The sequence below is a fragment of the Trachurus japonicus genome, chromosome 5, assembly GCF_045865225.1.
Source record: "Trachurus japonicus isolate A0001 chromosome 5, Traja_1.0".
In the NCBI taxonomy this organism is placed as follows: Eukaryota; Metazoa; Chordata; class Actinopteri; order Carangiformes; family Carangidae; genus Trachurus; species Trachurus japonicus.
The window spans coordinates 22,065,567-22,081,412 of NC_140911.1; the positions used below are offsets into that span (position 1 = coordinate 22,065,567).

At 41.7% G+C, this 15,846-nt stretch overlaps 1 protein-coding gene across 1 annotated transcript in view; it reads right to left on the reverse strand.

Annotated features, from left to right (window-relative positions):
- pcbp4 (poly(rC) binding protein 4) overlaps window positions 1–15,636 on the reverse strand; it is a 153,985-nt gene extending 138,349 nt beyond the window's left edge. The window contains exon 1 of the mRNA XM_085776766.1: window positions 15,497–15,636. The gene's annotated coding sequence lies outside the window, so the exon portion shown is untranslated. The remainder of the gene's footprint in view (window positions 1–15,496) is intronic.
- Window positions 15,637–15,846: the final 210 nt, after the last annotated feature.

Here is a 15,846-nt window from a genome sequence, read left to right on the forward strand (position 1 = left end):
ATGCTACAACACGCCCCAAACATTTACTGCACTGGGATCTGTTTTCGGGAACGCGCTCGAACTGTAGAGTAGCCATGTACTTGGAGGACACAGACAGCAGCAGCATCACATAACATCTTATTCTGAAGATCAAAGACAAATCTCAACAAGCTTTTCAACGTACCATAAAAGAGCATCTTGGCAAACATAAGATGACATTATGAGTTCATCCACATGTGAATGTGTGTTTATGCAATAATTTGGAAAAACAAAGGGGGGTTGCATAGAAGAAAAGGAAGAAAAATTGTATTTCATTCAACACAAAAAGGCGACGCTGAAGCAGGAGAAAACACAAAAAAAATCCCTCGTTAGCCCTGCTGTGACACAAACGCAAAATCCCTCCAATGACAATTGTTCTTATACATGCATCAGTATGCTGTAATGCGAGAACAAAGATGACTTGAGTGCTACAGTGTCATTGCTGAAAACAGTGACTTGTTTGTGTTATGGGGCAGACAGTGGGGAGGGGGGGTTCAGGCATAATTCGACACGCTACGCCCTCATCCTCTGCAGGAAGAAATGCCCTTCTTCTTGTTGCAGTTGAAAGCTGCGAGCTGAAAAAAAAAAAAAAGCTAAAGAACAAGACTCCATTTCACAGAGCGCTCCAAGAATGAGGCTACCAAAACTGGGCTTCAGAAATCGGAGAGTTGCTGATGTGTGCCAGAAATAAGAGATATGATCCGCGGGCCTGTGATATACAGTAAAGTGGTGAACAGAGGAATTTCAAAGATCTTCACATCTACTACAGTAGATAACAGACACACACACACACCCATATGTCCTCCGTGTCTCTCTTTGCTGTACACACACTCTCATAAACTGTCACTTCTGTTCAGAGCGCAAAGCAAAGCTTCAACTGTTTACACAGTGATACCTTCAAATTAAATTGTAACTGGCACAATAACAGACAAAACCCTGTTCTGATTGTGTGCTTTTGATGTTGTATTGTTGGTTCAGGTGTGGCCTACATACCATAACGATGAATACTGTATAATTCATATTTGTTTAAGACTAATAGCACTGTTTAACACTTTAATACACATGTGCTCAGGCTCCAGCTTTGTGTTTTTATGTTGATGTGCTATGTTTTGCTTGTTTTATTCATTATTTTATTTTATTAATATATTTAAATAATTCTTCACAACCACTGTGGTGCTGGTACTTGTTTGGGGAACAATATTACATTTTTATGTACATTGGTGCATGAGAATTGACTAAGAACTAAGAAATCCTTAAATACTTAAAGCCTCGGTATGTAGTATTGGGGCTAGACCGTGACATTCAGCGTTCAGATTCTAGTTTGCAGTGCTCACTCGCTCACCCCTCCCGACGGCAAAGTGACGGTGGCCACCAAGGACAAACACGTTTGCAAACTAACCACTGATAATATTATTTTTTAACACTCGTGCCTTCAGTCCTATTTCACAGCCGGGCACAGGCCTAGACACAGACACTCAATAATAGAGCGTTTGAGCCTAGTTTGTCCGCTTTCATGTGCCGTATTCAAAGATGGCCTCTGGTGGGTGCACCGGCCACCTATGTATAAAAAAACTCATTCTAAGTTACGAGACAGCTTTCATTTGTATGCGGTTGTGATTAGACTTCGGTAAATACGTATTTATGAAAGCAATATTTGATTTTTGCTAATAAAAAGACAAATAAGTTACATACTGTCCCTGGCCCTGTACAGTATAAAGATAGATGTTTACATGAAAGCTAAATACAGTATACAGTACATGTAGATGTCAATGTGTAGTGTGATCATAAAGCAGGTCTAATGGTGCGTTACAGGCAATCCGTAACTCTTTTTTTTCCGACCTGTTCCTATGGTTACCCGTTAGAACGTACAGTCAAACTCGCAACTTCCCACCTGTGAACTCGTACTAGATCGATGTACTCCCAGTTCCCATTGTAACTCATAACTTGCCTGAAACGCTACAAACTCGTAACTGGTGACTTGAAGTCGTGACTTACGGGTTCAAAAGCCTTCCCGGAACACACCATACGTTTTATATTAATACTGTGAAGCCTCAGTCCACAGAGAGATGCACAGTCTGTATCCAGAACCTGAGCTTTGGACTTCTGTGACTTTATGATGTCACATTAAACCAGCTCCACCGAGCCTTGAAGGATTTAATTTGGTTGTTCTGATTGACTGACACTGACCTGTTTTTTACTAGAGCTCCAGGCAGAAGCTACAGTAAGAGAGGAGATGTAAAACAACATTGACCAGTGCTCTCAGTCTCTCATCTTCTTATGGATCAACACTTCAGATAATACACAGTCGAAGAGGAAAATACAGAGTTTTATAATGGTTCAGTAACTTTGCCCAAAAATTACACTAGAGGTGCAGGATAATTTCACAACACCAACATCCTTTGACTCAAGCGTTATTGCAACAACACAACTGGGTCAATGTGAAGCGACATCAGTTTTGGGAGAGGAGCAGGCCATGTCTCATACAACCACCATCTTTGTCAGTCTGGACTTTTCTATTCATGGTTCTTGATGGAGGTTTGTCTCCTCCCTTAACATCTGTGTGTGCACGATTTCTTTTCCACACTTGTCTGCAGTGGGGGAAGTTTCTCGGGCGCATCTTAAATCTTTGATTAACTGATGTCTGATGATGGCGTCTCCATTTTTCTCTAGAAGATCTTTGAAGAGAGCCAAGGATGATGAATTGCATTTTGCACATCTGGATAAAAAGCTGTTTTGAAAACTGTTAAAAACATAATTGTGTGTCTACTGATGAGTGGATCATGAATTGAAGTAAACTGGGATCCAGCTGTGTTGCTGCTGCAGACTCACACTCACTCCTGCCTCCTTTTACTGGATTACATCTCCAGGCTCCAGCGTCACTCGACACTCGTCATAACCGCCCCACCTCCTCCCTCCCTCCCTCCCTCCCTCCACTCAGACTTTCCCCTCCATCGTTCACCACTGTGAGTTATTAACCTCCAACCTTCACTATCTGATGGCGCACCATCGCCATTACTCTCTGGCTCGCCCCAACCCCACCTCCTCCGACTTTATCTCACCTCTCTCTCTCTCTTTCTCTCTGTGTCTGTCTCACTTGTCTTGCCCAGGTGTTGCATTTTCTCTCTTTCTCCCTCTCTCTCTCTCTCACACACACACACACACATCACAGCTCCTTTTCCCTTTTTCTTTCAAGCTTCAACTGTCTTGCTTCCTTTCCTACCACCATCTGCAGCCCCCCACTCACCTCCCTCACTCCTTTCTCTGGCTTCCTCTGGAGACTTTGACTCCATTAGGATAAGAGGCTTTCTACCTCTCTCATGGACTTCCTTCAGGCTCTGCAGCTCACAGGTCCACACACACACTCAAACACACATCAGAGGGGCAGAACTTTCAGCAGCACAGTCTCTGAGTGTATTTTCATGAAGCCGTCTATTGAACACAGCAGAATGATCAGAGTGTTTGCATCCATTAGTGACCATACATACAGTCGATACCATCAAAGGTTTCTTTGTCACGACAGGTGCTTCATTCTGCCACACTCACAATCTGAGCCGATGGAGCTCAGTGGCAAAAATATCCACAAAAGCTTTTGAGGGGACACAAAGCTTCAGCAACTTTTATTACAAGTTTTCTTTTTTTGCGACAGATGAAGTGAGAAATAAGAAGAAAGAGCGAAATGATGACATGTTTCTCAGCAACATCAAGCTGGGGGACATAATTTCAGATACACATACTCTATGTAAACACGAAGCAATAAACCAGAAAAAAAAGCGACAGGAAAGGGTTTCTTTCCACAGGGCAACATCACATACAACAAACAATCATGAGATATTTAGGAACAAGTGAAGAGAGTCCTGCACAACAGACTGAGCAGCCCCGAGCCAGAACCAGCCTTTTTGGTATCTGTTGTTTTTGTGCCAAAAAGAAAAGACAACTGTTGGCTCTCTCAGTTTATTAGTGATTTTTATATTACGTCCTAATGATGTATAGCTGTTGGTTCCTTGACATTTTCAAAAATACGTTGTAAGCTGCTGATGTGCAGATTGATAATCAGTTACTTTGTAAAAACTTGTTCTAGATTTGGCTTCTCCTCTGCTTTTCTTTGTTTTATGTCATAGTTAATTTAATACTTTAAAGTTTTGGTTTAATTTAGTTGATGATGTCTAGATACTACCTTTGTAAAGTTTTCCCTGAAAGTAACTCAGTTAACAGCTGCTTGAAATTATGATTCTTCATCTTTGCTATATCGTTGAATAATTTAGCAGCATATCATGGTTTTAGCACATTCCAGGAAACTGTTGTAGTGAAAAAAAAATCAGTTTGTGTACAGGAGAATGATATTAAAACAGTGACTCCATGCTCACTAGACTAAAGACAAACTAAATTCATAATCTCAGTAATCAGTTTAGTCATGATTTTTTTCCATTTGTAACAAACTAACTGTTGTTAAGTGGAGAGATATAAAGCAGAGGAGACAATCTGAAGACAGAGGAGACAGAGGCCAAGGAAACTGTTGCAACAGCCGTGTTGTAGCTTAGATCATAAAGTGTAGGACACTAATGAAATGCAACCTGAGGTAAAGCCAGGACAAGGTATACTGTAAGGCCTGTTGTGAAGTCATATGGATCCCCATACTTCTGCTAAAACTGCAGAGCCATCACAACAAACCATCAATATTTCCTGTCACTTGTCTTTCATCATCAGTCCACCACACACTCAGTCCACCCGAGCTATTAACAAATTGCCTGACAACAAGCCGAATGGCTGTCTAATAAATAATCAGAAGATCACAGCTTGAGAAGCCGAGGCTGTGCATGATTTAGACTTGATGCAGATTAATCCGGAGCCAACTCCATCTCTGAGGAAAACGACTTGTGAAACTCCCCGAAGAGAGCGGCTGTTCAGAGCTGCATGTGCAGACGTCAACTGAAACAGCTTGATCCAGGAGCTGAGATGAACGTGGCAATCATCAAGAAGGGCCCCAAATGTGAGGGGAGTGAGGAGGAAAGGTGTGAGACGGTTAAAACAAAAGAGAATCAACAGGAGACACTCACGAAAGCAGAGCGAGAGAGGAAGAGTGAAAAGAAGAGAAAACAGAACGAGAGAAAAGAGACAAAGGGAGAGAGGGAGAAATCCTCTCACTAATTAAAAGTTGTCTGAATTTCAATTAATGCTGACCTCGTTTTCAGAGAGAAAGAGAGAAAACAACAGGGAGAACATGATGATGATAAAAAAATAAAAAGAGGGAGCCACTTACGTAAGAGGTGCATTTCGTGGAAAATATTTAGTTTTTCCCCATCGCTGCACTGATAGGAACAAAGCTTCCTTTCTTCAGCGCCGGGTTGGTGTGAACTGCAAGTCTGGACGCCACTGTTCTCAACATTGTGTTGTGTTGTGTTCACTGACATTATTTCATAAGTTCTTTGTTTCCCTGCACCGCCATTTCGATGTGTGATGCCGTGTTGTACCACGCAAGTGTAGCAGAGGAGCTAGTCTTGTGCCATGTAGTGTTACACTTCACACTGCTGCACAGTAATGCTCTCACGCTCAGTTTGGCATGTTGTGTTACTGTACGTCGTGCACATTGTCCACTCTATGATTTCATCTTCTCTGCCGTCCACAGTCACATTATATCACATTGTTGTGGTGCTTTTTGCTGTTTTTCTGCTAGTTGAGGCTCAAATCCTACATTTCCCAGAATGCATCTGCACCTTAAGCGACTGTTTGAAACATTTTTCTGATTCAACATAAACACAGATACTGTGTTGTTTTCCTTTTCTTTCTCTTTGACTTGAAGGGAATGCAGCTATGGGAATAGGTGACATCACATACATGCACCAATCAGGATGATATTCAGCAACATTTTAGTCTGATTAATTTTTAGGGTCAATCCCTCCCACACAGTCCTGATGAATTGAGATTGATACTTCAAGCATATTCTTCAAGCTAAACATGCCCCATGTTTTATACTTTTTTCCCTTTGTGTTTTCTTTGAAGTTTTAAAATTGATAGCATGATGCATTTGTGATTTTAACCATCTCAGTGTAGTTTTACAGCTCCTCCTTCAGACGTATCTCATCTGAATGGCTGATTGCTACTTCAGCAGATTTCATGTAAACCAAACAAGATTTGGACAACTCCCCTATTCTACACCTGGACACATGTGGTTGATAATGCATTTACAGTTTCTTTAAATGGAGTCAAATGATGGCCTGTGCCATGAAAAACAAAATGCAAGTACTGCTGATCCCACTGAGAATAAGCACCTCAGTCTGCGGCTATTTGATCTGCAGCTCTCTGTTCTGTTCTGCTCTGTGTGGCTGAGACACTCCGAAAGTTAAGATGACCTTTTCCGCTACAAAGACAATGTGTCAGAAAATGAACAATGTAAAGTAAAGCTATGCCTTATGGGAGAGCTGGTGCAGCAGATCAGACCCAAAATGAGTCTCAACTGTATTTACATTCAATACACTGAGTACATTTACATGACACTTGAGAAAACAAAATTATTGCCTTATATTATTAATCTGACTAACTGGACAACTGAGTGCATGTAAACGCGTTAGTCCTACTAATATCTGAGTTCTCCAACTCTGATTAAGACACCTAGATAATGCAATTGGAATTTGACTTTCTCCAGCATTAATCAGAGTTTAACTGGACAACGCATGTGTGCATGCTCAACATCCCCCGCGCTGGCGTTAAGACCCCGGAACAAAAACATCCAAGGAAGCTGGCCGCAGAAGCTATTATTGTAGCGTTACAGCGTTTTTGCCTGCCTCTCGTGACCACAAGGGACAGCGTGCACCTTATCTGCACAGTAATTAATGCACACATTATGTAAGAGATGATCAAAGCTGTACGATTAACCATCATGCTGTTGTTCGAAAATGCCAGTCTGCCGCCTGGCTAATAGGTCAACCAGAAAAGGGGCCGTATTAACCCACTGAAACAATGCATAATCGCCACCTGGTGTTGAGGAGGAGGACACGTTTCCGTCAGTTATTCGATTGTCTCAGTTGCATGTAAATTGGGACAAGCCCGATTAAGCTATGCATGTAAATGACTGTGATAAGAGGTATAAGGAGATGAAATGGCTCCATGCGTCCATTTCCAGTTGAAGACAAAATTCTTAAGCCACAGAGCTCTTTGCTATTTTTTGTGTAAACTAAAATGTGCACATTGCACTTCTTTTCTAACGCCAGGAACTTTCATGCCAAGTTTAACAGCATTGTTACATTCCACAAAAACTTCATAAAGTGGCTCTAAGCTCTAATGGTTCTGTCATCTTCTGCCAGTTAAATACTCATGTGATTCCAAAAATGCCCTAAAAATAACTTTACAAAAGTTAATTTTGACATAATTTCAGGATTGTATAATTATTATTATTATTATTATTATTATTATTATTAGTAGTAGTAGTAGTAGTAGTAGCAGTAGTATTTCTGTTAAGAGTAAAATAACATTTACTTGTGGCTAGTATGTGGTTGCAAGATTCAAAAATTCATTACTTTAACATGTCAGGACTTTTCCTTTTTCCAAAGACATAACAATATAACACATGAGAAATAAAAACGACCTCAATTGTTAAAACATCACATGCACATACATAAAGTACAGTAAAGTACAAAACATCCATAGAATGGAAAATAAAATCACCCCTTGAAAAATAATAATAAATGTCAGGTGTGTCGATATCACCATTAAAGCAGATATCAGTGGAATGTTTTTGTTAATATAAGTCCTAAATAGTCCTATTTTCCGTCAGCAATCACTTACATGAAGTATTTCAGCCTAAACACGAGTCTCTCCGTCACTCTGCTCTGCTGTAACCCGAGGAGAAAATTTTCCTTGTGGGATACAAGTGTTATCCAATGAGGGGAGAGAACGGCATGAAGGGCTGTGTGTGCAGCCAAGGGATGCGCGTGAATGTGGTGACGTAGCACGAGGACCAATTGATGCCTGACAAGGGCGGGGGCTGCTAACTCATGGTGCGTTCAAGGAAACTCGTACTTTGTGTTTTTCCTTCCTGTGAAGTCATACCAGTTCGATCTGGTACGAGTTCACGGGTCGGAAGTTACGAGTGGCCGTTATAGGGAACTTTCACAGACAACAGGACGGTAAAAACACGAGCTACGGGTTACCTGGAACGCTACCAAGTCGTAGTTGTGACTTGAAGCTGTAACTTACGGTTTCAAAAGCCTGCCTTGAACACAGCATTAGCCGAAACGGCCGTGCCGCTGTTATCTGCTTTAAGTGTAGTGATGTTATGTTACATTGCACAGTGTTGCAGTTAAACAATTTCATGGTGCAAACTGGCGCACACACTTCACACACCTCTACTGCCTGTGATCTCTCCTATTATGCCTCTCCCTCTGTTTTCCAGCCGTGTGAAAGTCAATACATGAGCAAAGACAGTGACCAGGTAAGTCGGAGACATGGGTGAACAGTGCATGTCTATGACTGATGTTTTCTGGCTTTTTGGAGAAGAAAGGAAGGTAGAGCCATGAAAACCAGTGACAACAAAGAGAAGTCACAGGAGAGTTTGCAGGCTGCAGACACGGAACACTAACTTTGAGATAAATGGAATAAAGGTCTGAAAAGCAAAATAAAATGTCAAGCATCCAAACATGTGGCTATGCTGTCCAAGGAGGTCTAAGACTCATCGATCAGCATTTGTTTTCAAAGCCAACAACAACACCAACACCCCCGACTCCCTCCAACACCATCCTGCAGCCTCCATCATGATGAACTTAACTTCTCTATTCATCTCTTAAAGTACATGCAACATTGAAGCGGGACGGTGTTTAGCTCAGTTGGTAGAGCACCCGCCCCATGTTTTGAGGCTATAGTCCTCACTGCAGGCGGCCCCGGTTCAAACCCCGTGTCGAGCGGCCCTATCCTGCGTGTCATTCCCCCCCTCTCTGCCTCCCGTTTCCTGTCTCTCTCTCTCATGTCCTGTCAATTAAAGGCCAAAAAATATATTTAAAAAAAGAAAAGATTGAAGCATTCCCTGCAGAAACCCCCCGGTGCCACCTCAACAAAAATGCTTACTGTTTATTATTACTGTTTACCAAACATCAACAAAAAACAACAAAACCAAATGAACTGAAACTGATGGTGAAAAAAAAAAGTGTCTTAAATGCTTCACATCAGCTCCTCATGGCACATTTATCAAACACTGAAGAATCATTTTGTCTGGCAGAATGACTCATGACGATGTAAGTAAAACATGGACGTATTAGATATGTGCATGAAAAGGGGTTTTCTGTTATCATTAAGGAAGAATAGTAGACAGCGTAGTACAACTACATCACTGGAAAGAAACATGAGTCAAGGGGCACTTTAGAAATAATGGAAGAAAAAATAAGTATAAAATCTACATGGTCAACCTGCATCCGATCCCAAATTAGAGAAAAGCTTTACTTTTTATCAGAGTACTTTTAAAGAATACTTTTTATTCTAAAATCTTCAATTTTTTAATCTTAAGAACATCAGCTGATGTTAAACACAGTTAATCTGTTTGATGTATTGCTGGAGAGGTAATTTTCATATTGCATAGGATTGACAGCCTGTCACATGGTCAAATGGAATGCACAAAACTATCACTAGTATAAATGTCTAACTAATTAATTTTGCATAATTATTGATGTTATAGGAAATACATCTCTTCCCTCACTTTCTTTCTGAAGCCCAAAATGAAATGGGACAATATCTCAACTGTGGATGAAAACTGTACAGTGTATATATTTTTTATTTCGGTTTTTGTGGTGCTGCACATAATCACCCAATACAAATACTGATTGGATGATGAGTACTGAAGTATTGGTTGAAGCTTCAAGGCATTTGGTTCACAACTTCACTGTCGTTTGAAATTTGGCTGGCCTAGTTACCTTCACTTATCATATACTCTACATCCTTGTCCTGTTGTCTCTCCATCTCCCCCTCTGGACTCAAGTGGACTTAGGCCTAATCAGTACAATCAATAAAAGAATCGTCACTTTCATCTGAATTCTCCGGGGGGCATTTTCATTTCATGGAGAACAGAGGGCGTCCCTGACATTTCACGCACTCACACATGCAGCAGAATTGTGATCACCCAGGTTCTTACACATGTAGCGTGTATTAAAGCAGTCACATCGTTAACCGCGGGCCCTCGCTGCCACGCATTAAAGCTATGATCAATATCTAAGGCTTTGATGATCACACTCATTCGTATATATCTGCTTGAACACACACACAAGTTTAGAAAGAGGAGCCTGCCTACAATTGGTTACACATGCACAACCACACGTATACATAAACGCGCACAAACACGATCAGGCATGCTGCATTTCCCAGCTGCAGGGCTGAGAGCTCACCATCATCTTTGAACTCCAAAGTGTTGATGAAAAACAGCATAAATTAGCATTAATCCACAAAATTGTGGATGTGTGTTGGTGTGCATTGGTGCATTGTTGTGTGTTGGCCTTTGTGTTAGACTTCATCCAATCACTGTGAGTAAATGGAGCCGTGTGTGTGTCTGCAGATATTCCAGTTTATGTGTGTGTAAGTGTAAGTGTATGTGCTGGAACTCAGCCATTGTTTTGTGTGTGTGTGTGTGTGTGTGTGTGTGTGTGTGTGTGTGTGTGTGTGTTTGTGTGTGTACTAGCATGTGTGGTCACATGCGTTTCTAACAAGCGGTGTCGAGAACCCCTCGACTTTATCCTTATCACAACAACCACTGGTGCATTCCTCGATGCTACAACAACAGGCCATCGGCACTGGACTGTTTTTTTTTCTTGCTCAATCGCTGTGCCGCTGTTCGTCTGCCCTATAAATAGGCCATTACTTTGAAATGCAAGTATGCTTCCTTAAATCCCCACCCCTCTCACTCCAAGCTCTCGCCCTCAGCCACATACACACACATAAACACAGACGAGCAACCAACCAACCCAGCGACAGATGAAACTCTCCTCTTTAAAGCTCATTGCAGAGAGTAGAGGAGGTGTGTGGGGAGTGTGGAGGGGAGGCAACATCATCACACTGTTTGATGTGGCTGGTTGATATGCAGCCTGTGATGTTTAGCCAAGTGCACTGAGAGCAAAATCTGTGCTTTAACCTGAGTGGACCACAGAATAAAGAGAACAGAGTGATGATGGACACAAAGTTAGGTTTCCTACTTGCAAATTTGTCATCATCACAGACAGACGAAGCCTCCGTGACATCACCCACAGGTTTTTTAAGAATGGTTTCGAAGCTCAAAGTAAGCTGCTCAACCATTGCCACCTTGGCAGTGCCTGACTCCACCTTCTGGCTGACCCAAAAGTGGGTGGGGGCATGTGTGGAACCACAACCGTTGCAAAAATATACTCTCATTACCATTGTTAGCACAGGATGTCTGGACTATCCTATAGGCTATCATTTGCTTGTCAATTACCCTAACTAAGCTATAAACTAACAATTGACGGTGAATGCAGACATCTGTTAAACAAACTAAATAAAACTACAAGTGGAGAAGAGCAAATACTTCTTTGTGTTCTGTTTGTAAATTCAAGACATAAAGAGTCGAATCATCTGTATTTTCATTATCTGATATTTACATAAAGATTTTCAAAGAGGCACCAACACCCAACTGTGATGGCACCCTCCTGCCACTGAGAGCATCCATGTGGAACTTTAAGCCTTAGAAAAAACTTAAACAGGTGAGTTACATAAACATTCAGTAGATGACACCTTCAGGGAGCTGTCAAACTGAAATCTGCCTTTTAGACCACTTTCAGTGCAGAAAAAACAACAATGGGGTTTGAGATGATCTATTTAAAAAAAGAAGAAGAAAAAAAAACCTCCCCAGAGTGGTCTCTACATGTCGTCTCAGCATGCGTTTTCTATTTCCAGTGACACAAACAGAACACTTTGGCACATGCTGAGCCACATTACCAAAATTAATAAATTCTTCAAATATAGGCTTCCTCAGGAAAAGTTTTTTGGCAAGGTTTTTCATTTTCATCATGAAGGGAAAGTATGTTTTAAATTAGTTGTATAAGCACAGAAGTATTAATGAAAATGTTTTTGATATATATACTGTATATATTTAAAAGTACACATGTTTTTAACTATTATGTCTCAAAAAGTTCATGTCTAACCTTCTATTAAATTAATAAGACCTTGTAAAACCCCACAGCTCTAGTCCATAATCTTTTTTTGTTGTTGTTATGAATTAAGTAAGACATTGATGAATTTTTGTGCTCACATATATATTCAAAACCTCATTAGTCATTTCTCACTGGACTGTGCTGAAATTTGTTCTGAACATCAATATACAGTATGTATGTGACGTCCAACACCGAGGGCTGGAAATGACCATCCTTCAATGTACTTACGTACATTGAGTATTAACCTTGTAAAAACCTTGTTTGCACAAATGGACCCTAAAGACACAGTCCATATACAATAATGCTGTCCATATACAGCAGCTCTGAAGCTTGATTTTGAAGGCAGATTAGTAGTCACAGTTCAGCATTATAAGACATATACGTACGATGGAAGACCGTCATGCCACTGTGCAGCAGATCAGCTTTAGTAACTTCTTCAGCCTTTTCTGTAAAGGTACAATGAGGCACTGTAGATTATAGCTGCACTATCACTTGGGATCCTTGACTAATCCAGCATTTTGGATTTCCTCACTTGAAATTGGCCTCATGTTCTCTAAGTCTCATGACCACCACTGGAACTGCAAAGCCTTTGCACTGCCGTCATAACATCCAGTTAAACTGCACTTAAAAAGAAATTAAAGCAGATATCAGTGGAATGTTTTTGTTAATATAAGTCCTAAATAGTCCTATTTTCCGTCAGCAATCACTTACATGAAGTATTTCAGCCAAAACACGAGTCTCTCCGTCACTCTGCTCTGCTGTAACCCGAGGAGAAAATTTTCCTTGTGGGATACAAGTGTTATCCAATGAGGGGAGAGAACGGCATGAAGGGCTGTGTGTGCAGCCAAGGGATGCGCGTGAATGTGGTGACGTAGCACGAGGACCAATTGATGCCTGACAAGGGCGGGGGCTGCTAACTCATGGTGCGTTCAAGGAAACTCGTACTTTGTGTTTTTCCTTCCTGTGAAGTCATACCAGTTCGATCTGGTACGAGTTCACGGGTCGGAAGTTACGAGTGGCCGTTATAGGGAACTTTCACAGACAACAGGACGGTAAAAACACGAGCTACGGGTTACCTGGAACGCTACCAAGTCGTAGTTGTGACTTGAAGCTGTAACTTACGGTTTCAAAAGCCTGCCTTGAACACAGCATTAGCCGAAACGGCCGTGCCGCTGTTATCTGCTTTAATGTTGTCAGCTATGTAAAATGTTGGCCAGTTTGTTTTATTTCCATAAATAATCTTGTTATTCTGTGCACATCTCCAAAAGAAAAAGAAGAAACTAATGTTCAACAAAAATCACTTATAAAGACAGAAAAAAATTGACTTGACTCTCCTGGTCTACTACAAGGAAACACCTTTAAACTACTGTCATACTCATAAAACTTCTGACTGTCAAAGTTAATGATGACATTGGTGGAAAAGCTGAGGTACAACAGGCTCTGTCAGATGTCTCAGTCTCAGTCACTCTCCCCAATTCACCTCCCGCTCCTGTTCAGAAGCTGAGTGTGTGTGACAGACAATATGTCAAAGTCAATCCATTCTACTGAAAGGTCATAATACACTATCTGTCCTACACTACAGGGACGTCTAGGTCTACTGCGTTTCTTCAGACTTCCGGCGGTTAGTGTTAGCATTAGCGTCTATAGTGCCACACTATAGAATCTGACACTATATTTATACATAATCCAACTGCAGTATGACTCGTGAGCTGCACGAGACTCATCTTGTCTGCACAGCCTCCCAAATGACTAATGTCACCTACAGCATGTGATGTTATTTCTTCTTTCTGTCTGTGTATTATTTTTAAACAGCTCTTTATCAGTGTCAAAGCTCAGTTTCATGGACAGTTGGATATCTTATTTGAGCTGAGACAGTTTGTCAAAAAGCTGATTAATCAAATAATTTGCAAGTATCTTTGGTAAAATTATTAATGATTCAATATTTTTCCATTTTATATTGGAAATACTGCTGCTTATTTTGTCCTTAGGAGGACTGAGAAACCAGAAGGCAAAGATCTGCAGATTTTACATTTTAAAGATGAATTCAGAAGATTCATTGATGATGAGAATCATTTTTAGTTGCTGCCCTCTATCATTTTATTTTATAGTTTTCTCTCTGCAGGCCTCTGTAGCTTTATACGTCCAGTCTTAGATCAAACATGACATATGGCAAAGCTAGTTAGGATCTATAGTGAACAGTGCTGCTGGCTCTTTATGCATCTTCAGTGCTTCGATCTGCTGTAGGAACTGAAATTTGCATAGACTCCGAGTATTCCCAGTAATATACATCACAGGATTACTCTGCCTCTTTATTGCAAGGGATTACTTTCAGCTGAGTATTATAGCCCTCTAGTGAGAACATGAGGCGATCAGACCTTACCAATTACTGAGCCACAGTCTCCCATAAAAGACACAGACACACACACACACACACACACACACACTTCACTGGCAGAAGGTGGACTGTAGTTTGAGTGGCTTCTGTCTCCAAAGAGAAGCCTTGGGGAAGAAGCAGCCATATGCTACTCAAATTTGAAGAGAAAGGGAGGGGGGTAGGAATATAAAGAGGAGGAAGGGGGTCCAGGGGTCCCACTATAACTGAGGTGCAACTACTGCCTAATTCAGTTTGCTGTAATAATGATAATAATTACAGGGGGACAAAAAAAACTTAGCAGTCTGTTTAGGAATGACTTATTTAATCAAAGGTTTAACGCCCCCCACCCCATCATCACACAGTGGGTCTAATGGGGGGTTTGAGGGATTCCTCCTGTGACAACATTACAAAATGTGAGGTTTAACGTGGCTCTGATGGGAAATCATCCCCCCGCTGTGCTCTGACAGAGAGAAAAGGGGAGAGAGGGGGAGCGCACCGTGTTTCCCCGGCACCGACTGGCTGACAGCGGCTGGCACATTGTTTTTAAACCGCTCGTCGTTATTACAGAGACCGGCGGCAGCGCTGCACGTCGCGCCCGGTCACAGCGGATGAAAACGCAGCCAAAGCCAAACACACAATCGGAGCCTTGCGCTGCCAAACAACCAACCAACCAAACAAGCAAGCACCCTCCCGACAGCTCAGTTTCTCCTGGAAGTTAAAACTCCAGCTTCCCATCATCACCGCCTCAGTGACACAACAATCAAAAGCTCCAACACACTTTAACAACACAAGTCCGGGAGTGGATCCGAGAGCCTACCACGGTCCCAACTCCACCGGCGGCACAAACCTTTTCCCCTGCGCTTTATCTGACGTGCACATGGTCGAGCCAGGCAGCACTGACAGACGCAGACGCTCAACAAACACGTCTGTTGGAGAAAGCCATCAAATGTTCAAACAGAGATTCTCTTACCGTGCACAGGAGGAGAAACAAACGACCGCGGGTGGATGAAGAAGAAATTATAAATCCTTAGTTGGTACCCGCATTGTCGGACGAAGAGGAGGAGGAGAGGGAGCAGGCTGCTACTGTGAGGGAATAATCCGACTGTCAGTGACAATAAACCGGAGAGGAGGAGGAGGAAGGTGGGGAGGGTGTGTGGTGCCACCCCATCCAATTAGAAACAGTGGGATTGATTGTCACAGGAAATAAGTCAGTTAGTGTTTAGAGCTGCTCCAGTCTGTCAGGAAGGGAAACTGTTTGACTGGAGGGCGTTAAAACAAAACAAAAAAACAAAACAATTTACTTAGAAGAGATTGCCATTT